The 12,222-nt window shown below is 40.5% G+C and overlaps 1 long non-coding RNA gene across 1 annotated transcript in view; it reads right to left on the bottom strand.

Moving 5' to 3' along the window:
* LOC144241934 (uncharacterized) overlaps positions 1–1,407 on the bottom strand; it is a 57,641-nt gene extending 56,234 nt beyond the window's left edge. Inside the window, exon 1 of the long non-coding RNA XR_013338250.1 lies at positions 1,367–1,407. This is a non-coding gene — a long non-coding RNA (uncharacterized LOC144241934). The remainder of the gene's footprint in view (positions 1–1,366) is intronic.
* Between the last annotated feature and the right edge of the window lie 10,815 nt (positions 1,408–12,222).

The following is a 12,222-nucleotide window of genomic DNA, read 5'->3' as shown; positions in this document are numbered from 1 at the left end:
GTTGGGTGGCTCAGTCAGTTAAGCATCCAATTCTTTGTTTCAGCTCAGGTCATGATTGCACGGTTTGTGAGATTGAGGCCCGCATTGGGCTCCATGATGTTGGCCTGGAGCCTGCTTAAGATTGTTTCTCTCCCTCTCTTCCTCTCTGCCTTTCCCCTCCTCATTCTCTCTCTCTCTCTCTCTCTCTCTCTCAAAATAAATAAATTAAACTTAAAAATATATAGTTTTAGCTCTAACATTCAGGTCTCTGATCCATTTAACATTAACTTCTGTTATATTACATGGTATGAGGTATGGATATAACTTCATTTCTTTGCATGTGGATACACAGTTGTACAAGTACCATAGATTTTTTCAATATAATGAAGGCATGTAATTAGTAGGATCATGGATAAGGGTTATGTCATAAGAACTACTAGGAAAACATTATAAAAAAATAAGGGTTAGTGGCCAGGCTGTGAAGAGGCAAGAGAGGGTTATAGCTGGGTAACCAGGAGAGTAACGTTACTGCCACTGACATGAATAAGAAAATCAGGGAAGGAAAGAGATTTGGGAGTAAGATAAGCTCTGTTTTGGACATCTGAGTTTGCATTGCCCAGATGAAAATATACAGAACATCTGAGAAGATGCATAATGGTAATGTAATGTGGGAATAGTCTCCATGAATATGCTAATGAAGTACTTTACCCAGAGGAAAAATTTAGCATTTAAACAATATCAAGGGGAACAATTTCATTCAGACAGAAAGAAGAGGTAGAATAAAATATATTTTTCAAGTAATTTATTAAATCATTCATTCATTCATGTTTTCAACAAATACTTATGGAGCCCCTATTGGGTGCCCAGAGCTACACCAGGCACCTGGAGCTGAAAGAGGTAACAATCCGCAAGGTCTGCCTTCATGAAACTTTTCACCCAGAGTAGGCAGAGAGCCAGCTAAACGAACAATTGCAACATAATTATAAATGTATGAAGAAGAAAATATAGAGTTCAACAGAAAGCATTTTCTTCAGTCCAAATACGTAAGGAAACGTGCTAGAAGACTCATCCTCCAACCTGAAACCTAAGCAAAAACAACAACCACAACAAAACAAGGAATAATGCAGGGAGTCAGAGGAAGCATCCAGGCAGAGGAGACCATGTACAAAGAAGAGAAGACAATGCTGCTCACTTGAAGAAGCACTGAAAGATGTCTGCTGGGGCCAGAGTCCCGAGCCCAGGGAGAGGAGGCGTGGTGGAAAGATAAGCAGCTAGATCCCAGAACGAATGCCTGAGAAGCCATCCTCACACCTCCTGAGCTTGCTCCCTCCATAGAGTCTGATGTTTTCGCCCTTATCATTTCTCATGCACCGGAACCCATGCTCACCTTCGACTTCAGGCTCTGCCTCTTTCTACACCGCAGATGCTTACTCTGGACACGTCCCTCTGCTTGGGCTGCTGTCCTCAATCTACTGCATTTGTTCCCCTGTAATACAGAAGAGTAATGTGGGAGCCATTCCTCCAGTTTTAACTTAACCCATTCCTGGGGCTAGCCACAGTAGCTTACCTGCTGCAATGCTAGGTGTGTAAACTATGCCCTAGGGCTTCCTCAGCTGCTATGAAACGCGGGTTCCACAGCACCACTAACCCTCTTTCTGTCCTGGCACAGATACTTGCCTCCCCTTGTCTTCTACTAGATATAGTTTAAAATGTTGAAGAGGCATAGGGAAAAAAACTGGGGCTTTGAACACAGAAAACTGAATCTAATACCAGCTCTGCCACAGGTTATCTGGCCACAGGTAACCAACCTAATCTCTTTGAACATCGGTGCACTCTTAAATTCGGGTAATGCTTGGGAGTGAGCATGTCAAATGAAAGAGACAGGCAAAACCCCTGGCATGTGGGAGGTATTCAATGAATGCTGGTTTGCTTCCATTCTTGTCCTCTGCTAAGTATATAGCAAAGAGTTCGCCTTCTATGCCTCATATTCTTGCCTGTGCTCTCCTTGCAAGAGATCCTCTCCTCTGAGATCTGGTTCTCTAAATTGGACACCCTTTATCTTTCATCCTTCATTATGTCTTGCCTGTTAATCACACACACCTCTCCAGTCTTAAACATATCTCTACCAGATGATTTTTTCCTCTTTCTCTCTCTCTCTCTCTCTCTGTCTCTGCTCTTTCTCCTTTCTGTCTCTCCCAACCTTCTCCCTCTCACATTTCTCAGCGTCTCAAATGAATTTTCCATATCCATTGCCTGTTTTCTCACCACCCTCTCACCTTTTCATTGCTCACCCTCAAGTGTTTGTCTCCATCCCTGTCTGAAACCTCTCTGGGAAGTCATTAGAACTGGCTGATTGCTGGGGCACCGGGGTGACTCAGTTGGTTAAGCGTCTGACACTTGGTTTTGGCTCAGGTCATATCTGATGGTTCATGAGACTGAGCCATGTGTCAGGCTTTGCCCTGACAGCATGGAGCCTGCTTGAGATGATCTCTCCCCTCTCTCTCTCTGCTCCTCCCCTGCTTGTGCCTGCTCTCCCTCTCTCTCAAAATAAATACACTTAAAAAATAGTTTGCTTTGTTTTTCTAAAACAAAGGCTTTTCCTTTTGGCATTATATATATATATATATATATTATAAAATACCANATACAGTTATACATGTTATTTTATATTACCAAATATATATATTACCTTATATACGATACATATTATATTATATATTATATATATATATTACATTAGGTATGTCATACTTTATCTACCTACCTATATTACAAGATACGCTTTGACATGAAGATAAATCATCAGGGACAAAATCCCCTGTTTTATTTATGTTGCTAAGTGACTTGCCTACTCTGAAGATATACATGTTTCATGCCCAGTTTAATGAACTGATTCAGATTCCTGGACCACTTATAAGAAAATAGTATAACTGTTGATATGAGGATTAATAGAAAACCCTACAAATGAGTAACAATTAGAGAATAGGAACCAAAAACAAATAAAGAAAGCAAAACAAAAGTACAAAGCAAAGTAAAATTTGCCATGGATGCATGATTTAGCAAAGAGTGTGAAATAAATGGCAGATTTAAAAGTTGAAGCTAAAAAAACAAAGTTTCCTGGTAAAGTTAGAAATGTCAGATTTTCACCAGTATAAATTTATTTATAAAAATAATTGAAGTTATTTGTTTTGAAAACCTATCTCCTGCCTTCACACTATATCTTGTCGAGGAAACAGACATAAAAATAGCTCACTGCCACTTGCAGAGAACAGACAGGAACTAGATGGGGATGGATTCAACTTCGCGTCCTCTTTGTAAGGCAGGAAAAGGGTCCCTGTGCTATGCTCCAGAGAGAGGAGGGAAGCCCCGTGGAGGGAGGGTGGAAAAGGAAGAAAGCTGGAGTGTGGAGGAGACAGATGGCACAGGGTGGGTTCTGAGTGCGTGAAATGGAGGTGAACTGCTCTTGTCACATCCTGCTGAGCACTTATGCGGTGGCTTCAGAATAAGTTATCACTGTCCTTCAGAGTTCTCATTAGCTCAGCAACGTCAGGTGAAGAGGTTTGGGGCCTTCCTGCAGACGCCCAGGAGAAGAGCTGGTCTGAGCTAAGACACACTCAAGGGTCAGGTTACCAGACTGGGCGGGGAGGCGGGGGGGTCAGAGGTGCCGACATTTAAATCTGAGTGGACACAGACACAGCAAGCAGACAATGAGATCAGAAAAGATTGTAAATCCAAAATCAGAAACATGGACAGGAAAGAGAGAGTTTCTAAGCTGCAGTCAGCATCAGAAAGAATCGTAGATTTGTTCGGGGAGAGCAAAGGATTGAGAAAAAGGAACAAACACCCTGTGAATCTGAAGATGGGTTCCAGGCTAGGCTAGACTTTGTCATGTACTACATGTTTGATCGGGGACAAGTCATCTAGTTTCTAAGCATCAGTCTCTAAAAACTTGGAAGTTTTTAACTTCCAGGCCAGAATGTCTTAATCTGCAAATAGATAAAATAACAGAATCTTTCTCATTGTAATGTTGTAAGAAATAAGTGAGATAACCCATTAAATGAGATAACCTGGAGTATAAAGACCTTAGCATCCAGAAAGCAGGGTCATTGTTGATCTTTTTGTTACTCTTATTATTTCTGTCTTGCAGGGATTCAGTGCAGACCAATCAGATGAGATAACGTCTAAGCCCGCAGCCCGGCCGCACTGGTTCTCAGACAAGCTTTGCTACCGTACCTGTTCTATCACCCTTGTCTCCACTCATTTGATGTCTCGGGAAACATCAGTCTGAAGCCATATAACAAGCTGCTGATAGCCCCAGACACTGATGTCACCAGGAGTGAACTGTCTGAAAAGGCCACCTGGAGATCACTCATGGAGATGAAAGTTGACAAGAACACTGAGTGCCACAGGGCTACCTTGGCTGAGACGCTAGTAGCATGCCCTCCTGACTGCCCAGTTAAGATCACCTTCATGCGGTCATGGTAAAGCCTTCCAATTTCAAATAAAATAAAATATATGAACAAACACACACACACACACACACGTGCACACACACGTACACAGAGAAGAGAAAAGAATGAGGAGAAATACATCCCAAATTTGACAGCAATCACATCTGGCCTGAGGGACAACTTCTGCTTTATTCTTTATACTTTGATTTCCAAATTTTCTGCAATGCACAGGTATTGGTATTATAATCAGAGGAAAGTTTATAAAAGTTTAAAAGACGAAACTTAAAGGCTGAAGTCCCTTTACCTGGACTCTGGTGACGTAAACAAAAGAGACATTAGACCACACTGATCAGTAGAAAAGAGTAGGGAACTTGAAGCTATGTCCCAAGTAGTTTTTCGTTGTTGCATCCCTTATTTCTGTTTCCACAGTCACTTACTCTGTATCATTAGATTATTGTAACATGGTCTTGCAATTTATTTCCTCACTTCCAAGCTCCACTTGAGGCTGTGCCTCCCACACAAGCAAGAACACATCCTGCTGCGAGCAGTATCTTTGCTATTTAACTTCCTGTTCGGTCATTTATAATGATGTCCTGTCACAGTGGATATCACTCAACAGTTGTCCACTGTTCAATATCTTTTCTTAATTATCCCCTTGCTATATTTTCTTCTCCACTTGTATTTCTCACTAAAATGCTGTGAGCCCTCTGTGTTTCAGCTAAACCAATGGTTCTCAAAGTGTGGTCTTTTGAGCCAAGACTGACAACATTACTTGCGAACTTGAAACGGCATTCTCTGGCCCAACCCTGGACCACAAAATCAGAAAGGGTTTTATCCAGCTGCCCAGGTGTTTGTGATACATGTTAAAGTTTGAGAGCAAACTGTAAGCCCTGAGTTAAACTGACCTGCTGGCTCACTGCAAACCATACTTGTTCATTCACACCTGGTTGCCTTCATACATGGCATGGGAGCTTTGTAAAGGATCATCTTGGGTAGGATAAATTACATTTCTCAGAATTTCCTTACTGGTAGGTGTCTGGTAACACTGTACATTTCAGTGTGAGACGTGGAGCCTGGAAGAGAAGCAGCAGACATTGTGTAGTTCACACATGCTGCCACTTACCTGCTGAATCACCTATGGGTGTGGGGCAGCAGTTGGGTCTGCAACCACTCCCCCTTCCCATAATTCTTCCTTCACCTTCTCTAATTCCTGGCCCAGATGGGCATTTAGCTCCACAATCAAGGGCCCCAGCTTCTCCTGTGGATACTCATATCATCAAGGTCAGAGGAAGTGAAAACCACTTCAGTTTGTGGATTCCAGCTTGTCTTTGTTCTATCTCATACCTGGCTTCTTCTCCTCACTGCATGTCTCAGACTCCCATCTCCTGCCTCGGAATCAAAGAGAACAGCCTCATCACATGAGCCCTAAGTGAGGGAGATATCTCTTCTCCTACAGGAAAGGTGAAGGCAGAAGCAGAGGGAGAGGATTCCCTGCCCCCCTCCACAGGCCTCAATGAGGCCCCAATTTCTCCTCTATACTATTGCATACTCACAGAAACACCTCAAACCTGAACTCCAGGAAGTTTTCCAGGTAAAACCTATTCCAGTTCTATTCTTTCTTTCCTAATTCTGAAAGGTATGTTGCCGTCCTTGGTATTCTGACTGGAATCTTTCTCAGCCTGTTTCACATATCCTGGTTATGCTTTTAGATTTTGAGCAGTTTTTGGTCAGTAATCATGTGTTCTTTTCTCTGGCTCTACCCACCCCCTTAGCACCCAGTAAAGCAAATTCTATTTAATGTGTTTAGTGATATCATCTTATCTCCCTAAGCTTCAAATTCTTCCCGAACATTCTTTATCACTTCCAGTGCTTCATATGAGGCTGATGACATTCAAATATGTATCTCCTACTCTCGCCTCTTTCCTGAACCTCAAGCCATATATACAATGGCCTACTGAATAGCTCTGTACAAAGAGCCCTAAGGCACTTCATTGTCCACCAACAAGCTCAAATCTACCCAGGTAGCCATACACAAGCTAAGACCTTGGTGCTCTTCCAGATGTCTCACTCCCTAAATTCAGTCCTATTACTAAACCCTCTATATGGTTCCTCCTTGATCCTGTCCACCTCTTTCCTTGTATCAGGTACAGTGATCATAATGGTTAAATCAGTGGACTGCAAAAACAGACTCAAGTAAACTTGAATTCCAGTTCTAGTGATTACTCTTTACTAAGACTCAGTTTTCTCATCTGTAAAATGGGAATAGTACCTGTCTCAAATGATTGTGCATATTAATACAAATTCTTATGAAGCCATATATAATCACTGTCACATGGCAAATAATAAATATTAGCTATGATGATTCCTCTTTCTAGTATTACTTTAAATCAGGTCACTATCTCCTTCTTGGTTATATCACAGATTTATAACTGTTTCCTTGCAGCTAGACTTTCTTCTCTCTTTCAATTATAGATGTAGAATTTTATAAAATGTCATCAGCAATTTCTAAAATACCATTAATTATTTCTTCAAATGCCACATATATTTTAGAATGGCATTTTAAGTATATTAATGTTTCAGATGAGATAAACTTGATTAACAAATGTATATGGTCTGAGTGCCAAGAACCAGTGGGTTTGGCATGAGTTCCCAATTCCCTCTTTGGGTATTTTAAGGCAGAGAGAGGTACCAGTGCACACAGACTTCCAGAAATGTCCCTGAAGATCCCTAAAATGCCATAAGGACACATGCAATACTCCTACAGAATTATGACAGGTCTATTTTTCTGAGACAGGGTATGGATATCTGTGACTTTTCTACTTTTCTCTGTCACTCAGATTGGAATGTCCTGGGATCACAGTAAGAAGCTTTGCCACATCCTTGTGAAGAGATAGGTCTTCCCATAGCAGTGACTTTGACCAAGACAGACAGATGTAACGGCTGCATAGTAGATGGACTTCAGTCATGGTTTAGGTGACTGCTTCAAGTGAATGTTATAAAATTGGATAAAATGCTGCCGATTTCCCCTTGCAATTAAAGAAGTGTAGAAGTAAAAAGATTTACTATTCATTAAAGTGAGTATCCTTAATAAAGTCTTCATTTTCTATTTCTGAAAAGCTGCATGTTTTCTTATTAGCACCAAAGTACTTTACTTGTCTATCTAATGAACTCTGGCCTCTATTAGAGTGGCTTATATACATTGCTTACCTTCCTTGTGCTAAGCTGTGAGTGACTTAAGGGCATTTCTATGTCTGATCTGTCTTTATATTCCAGCACTTGCACACTCTCTTGCCTACAGTATGTGCTCAATGAATACTGAACTAACCAGATGAATAAATATGCCACTGAAATTTTCATAATTAAATCATACTTTATAATGAAGTGGAACAAGTCACTATTTAAAGGTACTCTGTGGAAAATTGTTATGTATAATGCCAAATCTCCTCATTGTTTATCATATATTTCATATATCAAGTTTACTTAATTTGATATAATTCAAAAGTGCACAGATTGAGCATCTGTTACCTTCCATTGACTGATAAGGTGCTGAGATACAAAGAAGAATGAGATATGGTCCCTGTGGCAAATTTCATTTTCTGCTCATTTTACAGTGTGATTTACTGGCACTCTTCCATGCTCTCCCATAACTATGAGTGTGATTTTGACTGCTCCATCTCACAGTGATGCTATGTGACCTCTGAGGCCAGGTCATAGAAAAGATTCAGCTTCTGTCTTGCTCTCTCAATCATGACTCTCCCCTGCTTAGAAGCCAGCCACCATGCTACGAGGAAGCCCAAACTAGCGTTAAAGAAAAAGAGGCCCAAAATGGAGTCACTTGTACTAAGCCTCACATTAGCAAACCAGGACTTACTACATAACCTAACTGCAGTTTCAACGCCTCCCAGGCACATAACCTTTAACCAGTCAACCTGGAGTTACCTGGGTAGCACTTTGAGGTGATGTGCCCTACAGACCCTTTCCATTACCCTTAGGAGGGCAACCTTGCCCAAAACATTGAATTCTTTGTTAATAATTTTCCTTTTTTCTGCCTCCTTCAAAAACTATTCCTTTTCTACAGCTTGGTGGAGCCCCTTTCCATTTGCTAGATGGGATGCTGCCCAATTCATGAATTGTTGAATAAAGCCAATTAGATCTTCAAATGTACTCAGATGAATTTTTGTTATTTAAAACTAGTCCATGTAGAGAAGCCACATTAGAGAGATCCATATGAAGAGGAAGTGAGGCCCTCCAGTGCACAGACAGAATCAACCACCAGACATTTGAGTGAACAAGTCTTTCTATCAGAGTTTCTCATCCTTGGCATCACTGATATTTGGGGGAGGATAATTCTTTGTTTGGGGAGGAGGAGGATGTAGGATGATCAACAGCAGCCCAACCTCTATCACTAGATGCCGGTGGCATCCTCCCCTCAGGTTGTGTCAATCCAAAACAATTCCAGACATTGCCAAACGTCCCCCGTGGAGAAGGAAAAAACATCCCCAGTTGAGAACCACTGCTTTTAGAGGACTCTAGCACCTGGCTTTTGAGCCACCCAGCCAACTTCAGGTAGAAGAAATAGAAGTATTCTTGCTGAGCCCTGCCTAAATTGGAGATTTGTGAGCAGAGCAGACATTGTTATTATTATAACCTACTAAGTCTGGGGATGGTTTGCTGCAAAACATTAGGTAATGATAAGAGCCTCTGACCTCAAAAGACTGTTTTTTCTCTTCTACGGTGGAAAGCAACTACAAAACCAAATAGATGCCATTCTACAATAAAATGGCACTTATAAAATCTACTATAAAGTGTTGCTGATGAGGCACATCTTGAACAGTGCATGCCTGTGAGAGAGACTGTGCATGTATACAAAGAGAGGCAGCACTCTGACACAGAAATCCTAGTCTGTGGTCAGACCGAGCTACCAAAGTATCTATGTTAATCTAATTTCAGCATATATAATTATATTGTCTTCCTAATTTGCTCATGCACTTTCAACTGGAAGTGGTGAACACCGGATTCTTAAATAACTCCACAACATTAAGGTCACCTACAGTAATATACAGCTTGTTTTCCTGTAAGCCACATTAGATGACTCAGTTCCAGAGTATATGGAACAATTGTGAAATAATATTCTGAACAAAGCTGTGGCACAGTCTGCAAGGCATTTATAATACGTCTCCAGTTATCAAGGGAAAAGCCTGGACATCAAGTGTGGATATACAGTGGTTAATTCAGCATATTTATATATATATTTATATATATATTTTTTCTATTTTTAAGAAAATTTAAAATTAAGATAAGATTGATAATATGTATACCTGTAATTTATGGTTTTACATAATTACAATAAGTAATGTGTGCTGTGTCTCACTTGTAACAACGGCAATGGTTATTGTCAAATTCTTGTTCTTGGGCCCTGTGCAGTTTATGCTGCAGTGTTAGTCCTCAGCACGTCCTAGAAGCAGCATTTCAAAGAAGTTAAGTGACTTGTCCAAAGAGCCTATGGGATGTGAAGCCTATTTCTCTGATTCCTAAGCCTGTTTCCTTTCCACAAAACCTGCTCCCTTTATCTTTGTATCCTCACTAGTCAATGCAGTGTGTAGAACATAAATAGATATTGAAACAAGTTTGTTGTTGTTGATTAAAAATAGCTTGGACTCACAAATGTAATAGCTTCACATGTAAAAGAGGCAATATAGCCTATTGGATTGATCATTATGATGGTCAACCAAAGTTTGTTGATTACTATGCAATAGAGGAGTTACCCAATAAGTGATTATTCTAGATGTTAAACCAATGGAATCAGCCTGACTCTGCAGTATGACTGATTGCCTAGCAATCAGCCACTGAATGGCAAAACTCATCTTCTGTGTAGATACAGCCTTAAAAGGGCCTGCTATATAGAAAGTCTTTATTTCTCTGTTCTATGAAGGGAATGTTCTTTAAGATATGGAGAGTAGCCAGCATAAGCTTTTTCTCAGAAGGAAAGTGATAAACTGGTTAAAAGGGGCTGAATCTGATGAATCTATTAAAATATCCTCAATATATAAGGCTAACTGATTAAAAAAATCCCAATTTGATTATGGATTGTTATTAATATAGAGTGATGCCTATAAATGGTGAATGAACAAATGAATGAATGACTGAATATGTGACATATCAATAAATCATAAAAAATAGTAGCCCAAACTAGTCATAAGCACTCTCATCTGACATCCAGCAATATAACTGTAAGAGGAACTTGTCAGAAGAATATGTACACATAGACCAATTGCAAATAATGGCTAGTAATGTTTCAAATTTGTTGATAACTGGTTATTTTAATTAAGCCTTCTTTTTCCCCTCAACTGCTTCCTGCTTCAGGTGGATTGCTATCAACTTTAGATTCAGACTTAAGAACCATGCTGTGTGTGCATGTGCATGTGTGAGAAAGAGAAGGAGGGAAGGGGGTAGGTGTTGGAGGTAGGGAGACACTAGCCTGAAGAAGCACTTCTGCCAGATACACACTCTTAAGTTTTCACAGCTTTAGCTCTTTCTGGTAGCTTATGGCCCTGATCACATAGTTCAGAGATACACAAAGCAATCTCTCCTCACCTGAGCAGGAAGCAGAAGATAAACGTCTCCTCTTTCTTGCAATAGCAAAAGGTAAGGAAGAAACACAGGCTCAATAGTTCTCAGCTGAGGGTGTTGCAGCATTCCTAGGGAGTGTTTGGAAATGTTTGGGGGCTTTGGAGTTGCCACGGTGACAGGAAGCACCAATAGCATTTAATGGAGAAGATCCAGAAAAGGAAAACATCCTTTAATATACAGAACAGCAAAAGGCCTTCCAAAAGGAAGAAACTTCCTGCCCCAAATAATACCCATGAGAAATACAAGCCAATTCTCTTTTGGAACCTCACAGGCTTGTTTTGGAACCTCACAGGCCACTTGTTCAGCATCAGCAAGGAGACCTAAACTCTAGCCATGATAACATATAGAAAACATGTCAGGATTTGGCTAAAAAATTTTCGTAATCGGAAGCAAGAAAAATCCGTATGTTGCTCCCAGCAATAACCTCTAAACTCTTCTCAACTTTAGAAACAGCACCTCTGATATGCTCCAGACATTAGAAACTTCAAGGAAAAGAGCCAAGGAAAAAAACAAATGCTAAGAGGTTGTTTAACGAAAGAACTATCCTCTGCTCAGACAGTAAGCTTGGTTGAACATGCAGTAGATTAACAAAGGGAACCAGGTGGGTTGCAGGGTGAAAACCTCACTTAAAAGTGCTATAAAATGTCTCCTTCCTCCTACCTTCAGTCTTGGGGGAGATTGTGGTTCTTGTGCATTTCTGGAAGACAATTAATGTTGTTCACTACGCAGGTGGGCTGAGGATTTTAGCAGATGGCGACAGGATGGCTGTAAAAGAGAAAAGAGCTCTTGCAGATGGTATACTTATTCCTTTCTGTGTTTTTCTTTTTGGAGGGGGAAGGAAGGGACAAGTTGCAACACAGTGCAATAATGCTGCAGTCTCCCAGAGTATTTATTCTCAGAGGTTTTCTGAAGTTGCCACGCTATTACCTTTCATCACATATCACAGAGAAATCAAGCAAGAAATGGAAAGAGGACAACAGGAAAAATCCTTTTACATGTACAACTATAAATTCACCACCCTCTCTAGAATTACCCTTCATGGACTTGAAGCCTGTTAATGCAATAAATTTTCTCTGTGTTTTCCTTCTCCAGGTGAAATAAGCTAATTACTATAACTTCCTCTCAAAGGCGATGTTTTTTTTTCCCCAATCTTGTGCAATTA

This window comes from Crocuta crocuta, unplaced genomic scaffold (assembly GCF_008692635.1).
Source record: "Crocuta crocuta isolate KB4526 unplaced genomic scaffold, BGI_CrCroc_1.0 scaffold87, whole genome shotgun sequence".
Taxonomy (NCBI): domain Eukaryota; kingdom Metazoa; phylum Chordata; class Mammalia; order Carnivora; family Hyaenidae; genus Crocuta; species Crocuta crocuta.
This window is presented reverse-complemented; position numbering and strand designations above follow the sequence as displayed.